This window comes from Microtus oregoni, unplaced genomic scaffold, assembly GCF_018167655.1.
Source record: "Microtus oregoni isolate MIOR12 unplaced genomic scaffold, Mior012 000006F_ref0000085, whole genome shotgun sequence".
NCBI lineage: Eukaryota > Metazoa > Chordata > Mammalia > Rodentia > Cricetidae > Microtus > Microtus oregoni.
The window spans coordinates 928,972-944,871 of record NW_024543065.1 but is presented as its reverse complement, the minus strand read 5'-3'; positions in this window follow the sequence as shown (position 1 = coordinate 944,871).

Here is a 15,900-nt window from a genome sequence, read left to right as displayed (position 1 = left end):
AATAGCCTGTGTTTATAAGGACTCTGAGCTATGGCATTTTATAATTCCGGGACAGGATCTTTTACATTCAGTCTTCTCAGATGGCTACAATCCCTAGTCCTTCTACTTAGAAAAGAAATTTGTAGAAATATAGACCACTGTTTCTGTAGGGGGCAGAGCAAGGCCTGAGTGAAGCCCTGATTGAATGTGTGCTGTTGACCCAGGCACACATCACCTTAAGCGCTCCATCACCTCAGAGGAAAGTAGCAGAGCCTCCTCCCCCTGGGGAAACTCAGAAGGGAATAGGAGTCTTCCTCCGGTGTGTTGATGTTGAGAGTGGTGCAGAAAATGTCCACCATGGCTTTCTCCCTCAGGATATTTACGACCCAAAGACTGTTCCCCCTGAATCAGCTCAACCTGTCCCCTTGATCCAGCTGCACCCCATAAACCTGGCCTCCTTGTATATCCATATAGAATAACCCTGTCTCCCTGCTCAATCTTATGTAATAAACCCTCTTACTTCTGAGTGCTGAGAGTTCTCCAGCAAAGAGTCCAGTACACCCAAACTGAGTTTATCTCCATGTGTCAAGTCTGTGTTTTTTCTTCTTTCCCTCACCAGCCCAGTAAGGTTCATCCCTGGAGCCATGCAAGGAAGACATGGCGATTTGTCTATCTCTCTTTAAAATAAAGATTTTTTTCAATATATTCTTCTTTTTATAACAGATATCAAATTCACATTTTCATAAGTCATAATAGCTATCAAATTTACATAGATATTATAGTTTAAAAACCAAATTATTCTCTTTATTTTCTCATACACAAATCTCTATTATTATTTTAATATTGAATGAAATGTAACCATTTCTCATGATCTTAAACTTTGAACTATGTCCCAAGACGTGTCCTCACACAAAGATAAGCCTAGGTGGGCTGGAGAGATGGCTCAGAGATTAAGGCCATTGCCTGCTCTTCCAAAGGTCTTAAGTTCAATTCCCAGCAACCACATGGTGGCTCACAACCATCTGTAATGGGGTCTGGTGCCCTCTTCTGGCCTGCAGGCATACACACAGACTGAATATTGTATACATAATACATATACATATACATAATTTTTTAAAAATCTTCCTCTATAGTCTTTCTCATTATATCATAACCAAACATTTGAAGAAAAAAAAAAAAGATAAGCCTAGGTTGTCATCTTCTATCATCAGCTGCTCACCATAGAAAACAGGTAAAAAAAAACAAACACAAAATGCTACAGAAACGCAGCCTGTATTTATGGAAACTTCTGTTGTTCTATTACACCCCATGTATCCCAGTGACTTGTGCCATCACCAGTACCATTAATCAAAGAAAAAATTAAAATACCTGAGCATCCCACAAACAGCAGGGAAGAGTGATGACAATGGATAAGGAAGGTCCTACTGTGAAGAATAGAAATGGCCTTGGGACCCTGCCAGCAGAATTCCCAGCCCAAGTGTGGTCCCTGCCTGGTAATGCAAGGCATTGGCAGCACTTGGCTACTTCAAGTATAAGGGGTCTGTCAAAGTATACCCCAAAAGATACTTTTAAGATAAAATGGAAACTCAAGGGCAGCGCTCTATACACATGCTCATGCCAAGAGAACGCTGTCTGTTCTCTATAGGACAACGACTAGTTTAGAACTAGCTTCACTGTCTTGCCAGTTGTTCTACATTGGAAGTTTATGTATATATCATATCGTTGGCATTCATACCTGTCATCATCAATCTTCATTGTCGATGTAATTGGATTTAGAATCTGCATGGAAATATATCTGTGTTTTTATGGGTGGATGTTTCCAGAAAGATGTAACTGAGAAGGATTTATTGTGGCTCGTAATTTAAGGGGATACTGCCCATCGTGGCAGGAAAAAAATGACGGTAGGGGGTAGGAGGGGGCTGGTCATATTGCATCCACAGTTTGGAAGCAAGCAAGGATGAAGACTGTTACTCAGCCCTCTGTGCGACTGCTTTAATCTGGAAGCCCAGAACATAGGACTACACTGCCCACATCCAAGGTGATTCTTTCCTCATCAAATAAGCCTTTCTTGAAATATCTCAACAGATGATCATGGAGAGATGTGTTCCTAGGTGGTTTTTAAAGTCATATTAACAAGAGTAACTATTACATCACCCATGAATATACCCAAAACAGAACACTTTACATTCTCCCCGCATGGGACATGCAGGAGTCATCAGCCGAAATGCAGACCTCTCCCATAAATCATTCTACAGATAAATTCAAATAGCCAACCTTCCCGTTATTAATTCCCAGCAATGACTATGCCACATTCGTGACTCTAAATGTATTTCTTTAGAGCAGAAACTTAAGATGCCCCACATAGTTGGCATATGCTCAAATCTTGTATTATAATTTAGCTCTCATAAATATTTCACATTGCTGTAAAAAAAATCAATTTCCCATATAACTTTAAGGTAGATTAAGTGAAAATAAAATTGAAGCCTAATGCAATAGTGTGGTTTTCACATATTGACCGGCATCCCTGCTAGCTCAAGCCTCAGAAAGCCTCTTATTTCCCTCTTGTTTGTCTACTGATGGACTCCTAATTATGGTATCAAGTCATTTGTGCCCCAAGTCTGGCCTCTGAACTTAATCCCATTGCTCAAAATGTTTTGTTATCAGAGAAACACACTCTCAAGTTTGAATGCTCTCATTCAAACTCCGAGATTGCAATGGCAGAGTTAAACCCAAGCATTTAACTATGTCCTTTTTAAGGACTAGAGATTGAAAGTTTCTACTGCGACATGGATGGATCAAATGCCTAGCAGTTCAGTGCTCAGCACTCCAGTGCAGAGTTTGAGTCTTTGCTAGGGCTTCCTGGTCTCCTTCCAATCAGCATGGTCTTTACCACCCTGGAGCTCCGATTACACAAGTAGCAGAGAATGAACAGCTGTCACGGAAATTAATTCATTAGCTGTCCAATGGGAGGCAAAAGCTTCACCAGAACTCAACTTGAAAACATGAGAATTGAGGCTATCTTGTAAATCATAAAGGAACGATATTATTGGCTGCATAGTAGCTTAAAGTTAACGTCTCGGGGTTTGTTTCAAACTGCTCCCCCCAGAGTCATCAAGTCAGGGAACACATGTCCTCTTCTAAAGTGACAGTGAGTTATAAAATAATACTCTCATGATGCTTAGGCAAAGATTTTTTTTCAAGCAAAAGGGATAAATTATCTATTACTAAAGATCTCTCACATTAAATGCACCTAGAAATTCTTCTTGGAAAACCAACTGAGCGTCACTAATGTTTGTTGTAAGCACAATCAAGGACATTTGGGCAGCAGGGTCTAGATCCCACCCACTAGGCAGGAGCTCCTGTGGCACAGATAACCCATACATATTGGTTTACCCCTTGCCTCAGCCTCCATTCCGCTACTTCCTGGAAAACTTAGACACTTTTCATCTTCTCTTTGCCAGAGATCTATTTTCTCCTTTATTTAGCTAAGCAGCAAACAGACACCTTCAATTCCATGTAAATAATAGTAGTATATAACCTCAGAACATTACAGTGTTCTGCTCTATAAACTTCCTAAGGATTATGACAGACTCACACCAGTTTGGAGCATGTCAGTCCCCATCAATGCCAAAACTCACTCTACTGCAAAGTTCTCCCACCCCTGCTCAATGACCTAGACACTCTCAAATTTTAATATCTTTAAAAATCAACAGTTGTTGATAATTAAACTTGTTGGTGCCCAAGTCCTCATCCACATTGTTTAGCTAGAAAAGCTCGGATTTCTGTGTCAGGATTGATTCCGTAAGTAAAAATTTAAAACTCATGGAAGTTTAAAACACTGACCTCAAATCAGAAACATTTTCAAAAAGTAAAAACAGAGAAGACAGTACCTAGAAATGAAATGGATATATTTCAAATACATTAGGTTTCTATCCAGGTCAACCCCTTAATAGTGAATATAAAACAACCCTTTAGATGTCTGGAATTAATTTCACTGATAACAATTATGTTAATGTCTATTCTACAATGTTTACCAATATTGTCTATGGTTTTACCAAAAATTGTTGTATACGTAGTCAACCTGATTTAGCACCACAACATTAACCAAGAGAATATGAAATAATCTGAGTAAATTATCTCTATGACATCAGTGATAGATCATCAACTCTTGACCATTTAATTCTTACCTCTTTTATTTTTTTCATTTTAAGAATGAACTTACGAGCAAGCAGAACCTGGAATCACATGCCCACAATAATAGCACAACAGAGGCAAAACACAAGGATCACAAGTTCAAGGCCAGCCTAAGCTACATGGCAAGACTTCATCTTTCAAAATAAAATTTAAAAGGGGGGGGAGGGGGCAGGCAGAGTGAATGTTCAAGCTACTGACGTGATTGTTTCCTTCAGCTCTCTCAGATGGAACAAGAGTCTCTGGTATTTCAAGTTTAACCAGCCATAAATAGAGCCTTGAACTGCAGGCTGGAAGGAACCCTCGAATCTATATTCTGCCTATCTCAATGCTCAGAACAATTTTATTTTCCTAGACCCTTTCATTCTCAGCAGCAGCATTCAAGTTACATTTTCTAGGTCACCTTTGACAGGTGAAGAAAATAAAGGCTCCACTGCTAAAACCTCTTCCCTGGGGAATATGTTAGCAGTGTCTACTCCTCCTCCTAAGGTCAAAGTGAGGTACAATTCTACGCAAGTTCACGCTGAAAACCCAGTGAGCTTATTAGACTTAGAGAGCAGTGGGTGAGCGGCTATGGGCAGGGGTGTGGGAGGTTAGAAAGTCTGCACCCCACATGGATGACCATGCTGCACAGATGAGGAGCGCCCCAACTCCTTAAGTCTTCCCAGACTATATACTCTGACCCCTCACCGGGACATCATGTAATTGGCGAAGAATCGCATACAACTCTTTGGAAGAGTGGCCTGATCCCAGTCCATTGGCCATACCTGCCCTTCCTTCTGGGAGTCAGCAGTCAACATGCCCAACTTTGGTGGTTGCTTGGCAAACAAGCACAGCAGAACTCATGAAAATGGTGTCAGTGTGACCAGAGGATGTTAGTTCTGTACAACACCCTTTCAACATTCCAGGATGTCAAAGAACTAAGCTGCGGAGGCAAACGATTCTGTCTGGCTCCAAACCCATGCTCTCTTCTGTGCCATGAAGCCTTCCTGTAAATATGGAAAATGAAACAAGAGCCAGGCTGAAGCACTGCCCGGCACAGCATCTCCAACCTCTCAATCGAAAATCACCCACAAATTTGAATCTTCTAAATCTGTACTCTCAAGGTCATCGTCGCGCTGTACCAAGGCACCACAGTCAGGAACTGAGTCTGGTCTCGTCCACAAAAGCACAAAATAAATTCGCTTGCTTCAGAAATAAGCAGCCTACGATGCCACTGTTGATGTAACCAACCTGGCAACCTGGCCTTTGCCAAAATAGAACTTGAATGATCTAATATTCACACAAAAAAACTAAAGGTAATTTCTACTATGCACAAATCTTAAAATTCCAAATGCTGTCTTTGCATTAGACAGTACTATAGAGAAGTAATGTTTTCAGAGCAAATCATCTTGGCTTCCTTTAGTGATGACTTCACTAAATTAAGATTTAATGTTATACCTCAGCTTTTAAAGAGGGTCAATACAAGAACATCCAATGTGTTTCCACCAATCTCAATTAATCATAGGCTTCAATTCCATTCCATTTTTATAGAAGGACGCACCTCCCACTCATTCGGTGCCAGAGACTTTGAAAGGAATTGTTCCCCCCTCTAGTATTTGAGTTTTGTTTTTTTAAGGAAGCCTTGTTTCGTTGGTTTTGTATTTGTGTTTTGCCAGTCTGGGAAACTGAACTAAATTCAGGCTCAAGCAGAGCGAGAGGCCAAGAGCGAGCACATATTAGGAACGGGGGCCACACTACCCATATTGTCTTAGATTACACACCCGACTTACTAACAATTCAACAGTGTGGTTCAAGTCGATTCACATGGCAAGGAAAGCACACCTAGGAAGCTTCCTTTTTCTTTTTTAATTCTTATTTTATTTTCTGGGTGTGTCTTTTTAACTTTTGAGGTTGTAATTTTATTACATTTCTCCCTGCCCTTTCTTCCTTCCAAACCATCTTATACACTCCTCCCCGTCTCTCCTTCAAATTCATAGACTCTTTTCACTGTTACCAAATACATATATGTATCTGTATATGTATACATATTCCTAAATATAACCTGTCTGGCCTGTATAATGTTACTCGTATGTATGTTTTTAGAGCTGACAATTGACACTGGACAACCAATTGGTGTGCTCTTCCCTAGGGAAGGCCACCTTTCTTAAGGAATATACAGCTGGAAAACAGAAGAATTCAAGACTAGTTCTGATGTAAAATTCAACTTATCAAATCTATTCATAAAATGGTTTCGTCCTATCTCCTTGGAAGCACCCATTCCCCACCCCCAGCTTCTTGATTTTGTATTGATGAATAGCTACTTTTTGTAGGTAACTTATAAATCATATAAAATTAAAACAAGCAGATGATGACCCAGCAAGCTCTATGGTCTAACATACAAACATTCTTAATACCTGAGCCTCAACACAGACCCAACTTCAGACCCATACTAGCCAACGTTCAGCAGCAAGACGCCATGCCATAATCGAGAGAATTTAAATCATATGGACTCTGTGACAGTCGTGAGGAGAAGAAAGGGCCATGGGATTTTTATTCTCTTTAGATAACAAACATCCATGACAAAAAAAAAAAAGAGTTGGGACAAAACAGCAAGTAAAACAAAATTGCAAACCAAGGGTTATGAGTTCCCCATTCAGCATGTTAATTCTCCTTTAAGAGGTTCAACCCACCAACTAAGAGTTACGTGAGTACGACGCATCTTATGTGGATTATTTTACATAATCCTTAGGATAGTTCTAATATATAATTATTATATATATTATATAATATCCATTATAACTCTGTAGCAGAAGATGCTCTATTTTGTTTTCTGTTGCTGTGATAAAAATCTGATGAGAGGAGAAAAGGGTATATTTTAGCTTTTGGGTTACATGCCATGATCAAGGGAAGCCGCCATGATCACGGGAAGCCACCATAGTGAAGGGAAGCCAAGGTGCTGACGTAGTGATCAAGTGGCAAGGACCCCAAGAAGACCGCTAGAGGCACAGACTCACAGAAATGCAAAAGCAAGGTTTAATTATGCAAATCGCAATTTGGCCCTCATCTTGCACACCAGCGCAGTGGGAGCCTGCATCCCACCTTTCTTAGGCAGGGTTTATAAAGGCAAAAAAGAAATCATGAATTTATTGTTATGGGCATACGGGGGTACGGCTGACTCTGTGATTGGCTCCAGTCCAGGGGATTTTCCACTCTGCTGCCAGCCACCTTCAGCAGCTGGGCTCCAGTCTAGGGAACTTCCCGCTCCGCTGACAGACACATTGGGGGGGCCTAATACAAATAGAGATGCAGAGGGGGACCTTCCTGCCAGTTTGTGCCCCTTGCCTTGCTCAACTACCTTTCTTATACAGCCCCCACTCAACTCCCCAGGGATGGCATGGCCCACCGTGGGATGGGCCTGCCTACACAATCAGCAACTAAGAAAACACCTCACATACATACCCACAGACCAGTCTAGTGGAGATAATTCCTCAACCAGGGGTTGCGCTTAGCAGGTGGCCCAAGTTTGTGGCACAAACACTAACTAGCACAGGTGGGAACCCCATCAGTGGAATGCAAGCCCAACCACCCGGCTCTAGCCTCGCCCCTTTTACGACCAACTTACAGTCTGTCCATGAGTCTCAGGACAAAGTAACTCTTTTTCTGTTTTGTTTTCTGTTTTGTTTTTTATTTGTTTGTTTTTTTTCCAGACATGGTTTCTCTGTAGCTTTGGTGCCTGTCCTGGAACTAGCTCTTGTAGACCAGGCTGGCCTCGAACTCACAGAGTTCTGCCTGCCTCTGCCTCCCAAGTGCTGGGATTAAAGGCGTGCGCCACCACCGCCCAGCAACTCTTAAAATTTTTTCACTTGTCTAACAATTATACCCAAGTTACATCTGTGTTTCAATTTTTATAGTTTTTACTAATCTTGTTCATTTTCAGGATTGATCATTAGTGTGGAAGGGCCTGGTTCAGTGTCGGCTGGTGGTCCTGGGTGCTATAAGAAAGCAGGCTAAGTTATAGAAACAAGCCAGTTAGCAGCCCCCCTCCATGGCCTCTTCATGAGCTCCTGCCTCCAAGTTCTTGCCTTGCTTGAGTCCCTGTCCTGACTTCCTTTGGTGCACCATACTGCTGGAATCCAGTGTCCACTCCTAAGCCTCGGAAAATTCTGACAGATCCCAGATTTCTCCTTGGACTGTCAGGTACCCCTCTTGGTGACCTAGCTTGACTGGCGACTCCTCCCTCTTAGAGGTCTCCATAGAGCTTTCAAGACCAGGGGACACCCTAGGCTCTTGACCCAGGCCCAAGGTCATCATTAGGTCATCATTAACAAAAGGGATCCATTCTCTCCATTCCAAATGAAAACTCCCAACACACACTCAAAATTACCGATACATCCCAACACTCAAAAATAGCTCTTATGCTCCCTACAAACAAAATGACAACCTATACAATTCTATAGACATAAGGACCTAAACAGAGATATAGCCCCTTCTTTCCCTCTCTGAGACATCCCAAGTCTCGACCTGTTCCTACCTCCTCTCTCTGAGACATGCCTCTGCCAGTCCTGGTCAACTTCTCAGCCCTGCCTGTCTCTGTCTGCTTCTCTGCCTCCGTTCAAGCACAGCTCCAAACTTTTCGTTTGCACTTTCTGGTCATCCAAACTTCTGCCCTAGCTCTGCAGGAACACTGGGCACTCTGAAGCGGCCCCACTCTACCCCTAGGCCTAGCTCACAGACACAATAGCAGACTACCAGCCAGCAGCCAGCCCAACTCCTGCTGCCCCAGCTTACTGCCCTACCCCCAAACCCAGCCATAGAGCCAATGTCTTGCGGCAACCAAGGGAAAGCCACACCCTGAGCCTCTGATGGCCTGCAAGCTGGCCACTTCTACAGTTAAGGCGGCCTCTCCACCCCTCTCCCTCACAGGAGCCACAGGTCCCGCCCCTCGGGGCCAGGGTACCACCGCAGGCCACTCCCCCCACTCCACCCAGTGACCGCCCCCCTTGTCGCTTCACTGCCCCTTGCAGCAGTTAAGCGCAGACACCTGCTTTTCCTTCTGCTCTGAAACCAGAATGCTGTCCGGTTCAGATTCCCTCTGCCATATCACCTGGTCTTTCTTTGCCCTGCCCATTCTGCTTGGCCTAACACGGCCTGTCAGCCTCTCCAACTCTCCCTAGCACCTGTAACGCAAATCCACCTGTCCGCTCCCATCTGCTGTGGCCCCTCCCACACCACATCTCCACCTTGACCTGCCCAATCCCGGCTGACCACTGACTCCCAGGGTCCAGACTAAGCTGTTAAGAGCAGTCAGGCCTCCCTCCTGCCACGGTCTCGGTTTAACCCTTTCCTGTCCTGAAACAAACACATGATCCCCAAATCTCTTATATCTTAACTCTGTCCTACATTTCCAAAACTTCCCTTCAACAAAAGTTCACTTTTCCACCCTCTCTCTGCCTTAAACTATCTCCAACTGTCCTCCTTCCCATCTCACTACAGCCACTCCAAAGATTCCCCCCACCCCCTCCCTGTCCAACCTGGTCCCCCTACTGTCCTAAAACCAAATTCCCCGCCCATCCTCCAGGCCACTCTTGCTCCCCGAGTCCCTTCCTAAAGCCAAATTCTCCACTTTTATTACTTTATGGCCATTTTTGTCTCACACCTCCCAGCCAAGGCCCTGGCCACTTGCCCAATTTATTAACCCTTTCCTGTCCTGATGCTGCTACAGCTTAAACTCAGTCCTACAAAACAAACTAATTTTCTGTAATGACAAAAGCTTACTACATTTATGGTTTACTCAAGCCTAGTACATGCTCTCTACCAAGCAGCTCCTAGACCTCCTCATTCCTCCCATCCACAAACAGTTTCTCAAACCTAAAACATCAGTCTCCGTTCTACTCCAGTTTTCTGTCTCCCAGATCTATACACACCTTTCCATTCTCACACTTCCAAAACACATAAACACTTCCTAAGACTGACCTGTGCCCCATCACTTACCTCTCCAAAGTTAAAGATAATGCCATCCACAGCTGGCATCCCTGTCTACACGCTCACCTCTAAATCTAACAAAATAATTCCGGGATCCCGCTCACAATTCACCCCCACCAGTCTCTCCCTCAACTCATAAACTTCTCCCGCCATCTCAGGTTTCATCCCTCCAAACTTTTCTTCTCCAAAACTCATCACATTCCTTACCTGTCCTCCCCCAGTCCCTCCACACTCATCTCTTTGCCTCAGCATCCCCCAGATCCTCTACACTCCTGTTCCAGACTCTCCAAGGTCTCCTCCGCCATCACTCTCCTACACAAGAATCCTTTAGCTACTTCTGTCTACACTTTTTATAGGATGCCATCTCCTTCCTGTCAGGCAGCCACACCAGACTGAGCACGCCATTATCAATATTCATCCTCACTGTCTAGAAATATGCCCAGGTTGTTGGCCAAGCAGTGTTGTACTTAATATAGTTTCTGTGTGATTATTTGGGTCTGGGCAACTGGGAACAAAAGAGTAGTCTCCATTTACATTCACCCCCACTACTGACTGCTTATCCTCTTCACTTTCTAAGTCCTCTTTTGGGAACCAACCCAAGTTCTCTCAATCTTTCCACATTAACTCCCAAAACCTGTTACAGACCATCCCTCTCACTGCCAAGAGCCACCCCAATCATTCATGTTCCTAAAACATCTCAATTTCAGAACCCACCTAAATATCCCAGGAAAAACTATTCTGATGTAAAAGAAGCTTCTCAAATTGTATTCTTCCCAACACAACCAAACCCTCCTTTCAGATGACAGTTGTACCCCAAATTAACCTTATATAGTCAATCTAAGTTTTCCTAGCTCCTCTCAAAACTCTCAGACTCCAGAAAAATACTTCTGCCAACTAACAGCCTCAGTTTTTCTGCCTATTACCTATTCTTATGTCCGGGATCTCTCTCCATTTCCCTAATCCTTTCCTCCTTTCCCTGGTCTTGGGACTCCTCGTCCCAACCATGAACCTAACAGTTTCAAATGGACATCCCAGATAAAAAAAAAAAATCTAAACTCCTTAACTTCACTTCTGTCCCTATTCTATCTGCCCTAACAAACCTCAGATCAACTACAGACTGTTCCAGCAACTGCAGTGTCAGCCCCAGCTGTCTCCTCAGAATCGACACTCTGAGGTTACCAGAGCCTCACAGACTTACACATCCCTAGCCTCAGGTGGTCCCACAGAACCTGGACATCAACTGACACAACCTCAACTTCCTGGCATTGACCAACAACCTACATTCCTCGGGTTCCCTAACAACAATGCCCTAGTGTCAGCAGGAAGCAGCTAGAGAGGACTATGACCATTTACCCAACAGTCAGTCACCCAATAAAAAACCAAAAAGGTAGGAATGAAGGGATACTAGCCCACGTGAACATGTGCCTCTGGCTGGCCTTGCTCTCCTCCCCAATTCCCTCTGCCTTGGTAAAGCCTTTTAGATTACATTTCTGAAGCTAACTCCCAAGGTCTATTCCCTTATTTAGCCAATCACTCCTCCTAAGGCTGATTACCAAGGTCTACCTATCAAAGTGTTGAAATACAGCAATCAAAATCCCCCTTTGACTCACCTAATTCCCATTGTACCTCTATAAACTGCCATTTTGTTGTGTGCCACACCGGTCTCCTCTCTATCCAGAGGCAGCACGTCTTTGTCCTGCCTGGATAAATACTCCTATCCCCTTTCTCTGGTTTCCTTTCCCTTCTCCTCCTTCTTCTATCTCCTGTCTTTTTCCCTTATTCCTGCCCTCTGTCCTCCTACTGGGGCAAATAAATCTCCTTTGTGCTGAGCACTTTGTCTTTGGGGCCCTGAGTCAATACCTTTCTACTCAATGATGAACAGTGGTGTGAAAGTTTAAGTGAAATACATCCTTTCCTCCCCAAGTTGCTTTTGCCAGTGCTTCTTTCCAGCAACAGAAACCCAAACTAAGAAAGCGATAATTTCATAAATTGTGGGTTGTAGCACGATTAATAAAAATCCAGAGATAGATATTGGTGTTCAATCTAAAGGTCAGAAAAGGTCAAAACAACCAACCACTGGCCTCTACTTCAGTTCAAAATGGTGATCCTGCCCCCAGGAATCTCAGAATGAGACTGTGTGTGAGAGTTGTCTTTTCCCATCTTATATTCCTCTCTAGGGCTGGGATTAAAGACATGCACCACTACTGCCTGGTTCCTAGGGCAAACTAGTGTGGCTACTGGGGTTAAAACGGTGTGCCACTACTACCTGGTCTGTAAGGCTGACCAGTGGGGCTGTTTTACTCTCTGATCTTTTGGCAAACTTTATTAAAATACAATGAAGTACCATTACATTTCCCCTTTTTGGCTAAAATAAAAAAAGAAAGTTATAACTCATATAAGAAACTATATATATAATAACTATAATGATATATATGCAATATGTACAGATAATATATACATCAACAATGTCTAGTCCATTTGCATTTGAAAAATTCAAAGAAAATACTCCATATCTATTGTATTTTGTGAGTCCAAATACTTGTACCTAATTTACTTTCTATCATAACTTGCTTTCTGTATCAGGTAAACAAGGAAAACTATAACAGTCTGGTTTTCAACTCCCTCAGAGACCCAAGAAGGAAATACTATTAACTAAACAACCCACCTTTTATCAGTGAGGCATGCTCATCTTGTTTCCATCTTGTGTCTGGGTGACAACTGCAGACTGAGCCTTTCCTCTTCCCAGAATTCTCCTGTTATGGCCACCACACCTATACTTCCTGCCTGGCTACTGGCCAATCAGCATTTTATTACACCAATACAAGTGCCAAATCTTTACAGGGTACAAGACCATTGTCCCACAGCAAATAAGTGATTCCCCAAAAATGTGAGACATGACAGAAACAGCTGGCTACATGGACAGTCATCCAACATTCCTCTGCAATGCTGGGGCATCCATCTTTGGCCTGAAGACCTAGCATGTCCAACAGACTTTTCTGTGAAGCACAATATTGTAAAGGGCTGTCCCTTCTTTTCTTACCAATGTTTGACAGACTCTTTTTTGCCCTGCTTGTCCAATAGGACTGCATACCATCATCAGTTGAGGTAAGGGCATTTTCTTGCCCATTAGCTTACTTTTGCCACAAAGAAAGTAAACTTTATATGGAGTTTCTTTGATGCTCATTATCTTCTCTGAAGTAAAATGGTGCTGCAAGGAGTAGACATGCTTCATTATCATAAAAAAGGCCTATGTTATTTAAAAAAAAAAAGCCTTAAATGCCATAGAAATGTTTGAAGATAACTTGTTTGACTTTGAAAACATACCTAATGTGATTACAAGTTTGATTATAATAGGTGACTAATTACTAACCCATATTTCCTTATTATCCTAAACAGTTGTTAATAATAATTTTCAAGGACTAGAAATTTGCACTGCATTGTTAAATGAGTTGTACAGTAAAATATATGTATAGTATGTTCTAACAAATTAATTTCAAAGTTGTATCAATATATAAAATTTGTATACAATATACAAAAGTCCAATCAAATATAAAACATTTAAAACTAGTAGTTGCTTTTTAAAAGTAGATTCAATAATCTATCTTTTTATCTTATCAGTGGATCACAAGTCAATATGGGTTGGGTAACTGAACGTGGTAGGAATCATGAAAATTTTGATAGTAGAAAAGGAGTTCTTACTGGGCATTGGTGGCGCACGCCTTTAATCCTAGCACTTGGGAGGCAGAGGCAGGCGGATCTCTGTGAGTTCAAGGTTAGCCTGGTCTACAAAGCAAGTGCCAGGACAGGCTCCAAATGTATTTCTGGATGACAGACACACTTCCACATCTGCTATCTTTTGGGAGTTTGTTATTATACTGTGTAGTTTCCTTCCTGCTACTTACTTTGTGTTTAATTTACCTCAAGTTTCTTTTACCTTTTTTTCTTTTTTTTTTCTTTTTTGATTTTTCAAGATTAAGGTAGTATCTATATTACATTGTAACACTCCCTATTACAATCTGAACCTCCTATTATTGTGAAACATTTATCTCTGTTAACATTTCTTATGCTAATATCAATTCACCAAAAATTACTTTTTAATTATATTTAATTGAATGAGTTATATCTAATTGAGTTGTTGGCCAAAGGGAATCCATGGAAACACCCAGATAACTCAGGCAACTGCCGAGGCTCTTTGTCTCTCTCCACAAACTAACAGTAAAGCCCTATTTCTGAAGAGAACACCTACATATCTCACTGACATGGAGACATCATGTGGGTGCCTCCCTAGAGCCTCCTTCACCTCTGCTGATTAGTGTTCATGGATTTGGGAGGTACTGCATGCTCCCAGAGGAGAAAGCAACACACCAACCCAGCTGCAAACCCTTCGGTCTACAATGGTGGTGTCCCTGCATGAGATGCTGATGCAATAGTGGCATGAAAGTCATGGCAGACACCTACCTCTATCTGACTGGATTTGAGGCCTGCGCTATGAAATGAAACCCATGCTTGAAATTTAGGGTGGCCAACAACCTGCAACTATATAAACCCACAGACCTGGGGGGGGGGGATCAAATACTGTCATTCTGCTGAAGGGATGTAGCGATAAATTGACTCCTAATGACATTCGGCTATTCCAATAAATCCGTGTCTTGCTCAGCCATCATCAGAGAAGTTTCTTCCTGGAGGATACTGGAACTAATACAGATACCCACAACTAAACAATGTTCAGAGAGTGAGAGACCTTGGAACGCTCAGTCCTAAATGGGATTTCTTCATCAACTCCTCCTATCAGGGCTCAGGAGGTTATGTGGAAAAGAGGGTGAAAAGATTGTCTGGGCCAGAGGGAATGGCTGATACCAAGAAAACTGTGTCTTCCAGACACAACAGGACTGACACCCATATGAACTCACAGAGACTGTCAGCACGCACAGGACCTGCACAGATCCAAGCCAGACTGGGTTCTAGCACTGAGAGAGGAAGTGAACACAAGCTCCCATCCCTAACCCAGAAGCTACCTCTAATCGACAACAGTTCACAAATGAAGAATTTGTTTTCTCCAATGGAGTCTCACTGGGTATACAACCTCACTTAAGAGCAGGTCCCATACTCAGAAGCAGATGCCAGCACAAGGCAAACTCAACAGTATTTTGGAGACTTTTTCTTTTTATCTCATAATGCTTTGTTTGGTCTTTTTTTTTTACCATACTAGTTTGATTATTTATCACCATTTTCTATTTCATGTTTTTATGGATTGCACGTATGTGTTTCTCATTGCTTTTTTTCATTTGTTATTTTTTTCCTGTTTTATTTTATTCTGACTTGTTTATTTCCGTGTTTTTGTTGGTGTGGAGTTGGATGGGAGGGGAGGATCTTAGAGGATATGAGGGACGGGAAACTGTAATCCAAATAAATTGTATGAAAAAGTTATTTTGGATAAAAAAATACTGTGTTTTATATTAAACATTGATTTTTTTCTTTTTTTATAAGGAATAAGGTTTAAAATAAGAACACAGACTGAAGTCAGCATTTTAAATCCAGTGTCCCCAAATTAAATCACCAATATCCCAATTGCATAGCTCAAAATAGGACTGTTAAATAATGCACATTTCAATTCAAAGCCTTTCATCTGGATAATTTGGACCATGAACTTAGTGTGAATGCCACGCTTCTCAGTATTTCAATAGTGATACTCCAGGTGCATAAATATATTGCTAAAGCACCTGCCTGACCACTGGGAAACCACACAGCATACTCTTCTAGCCAGGA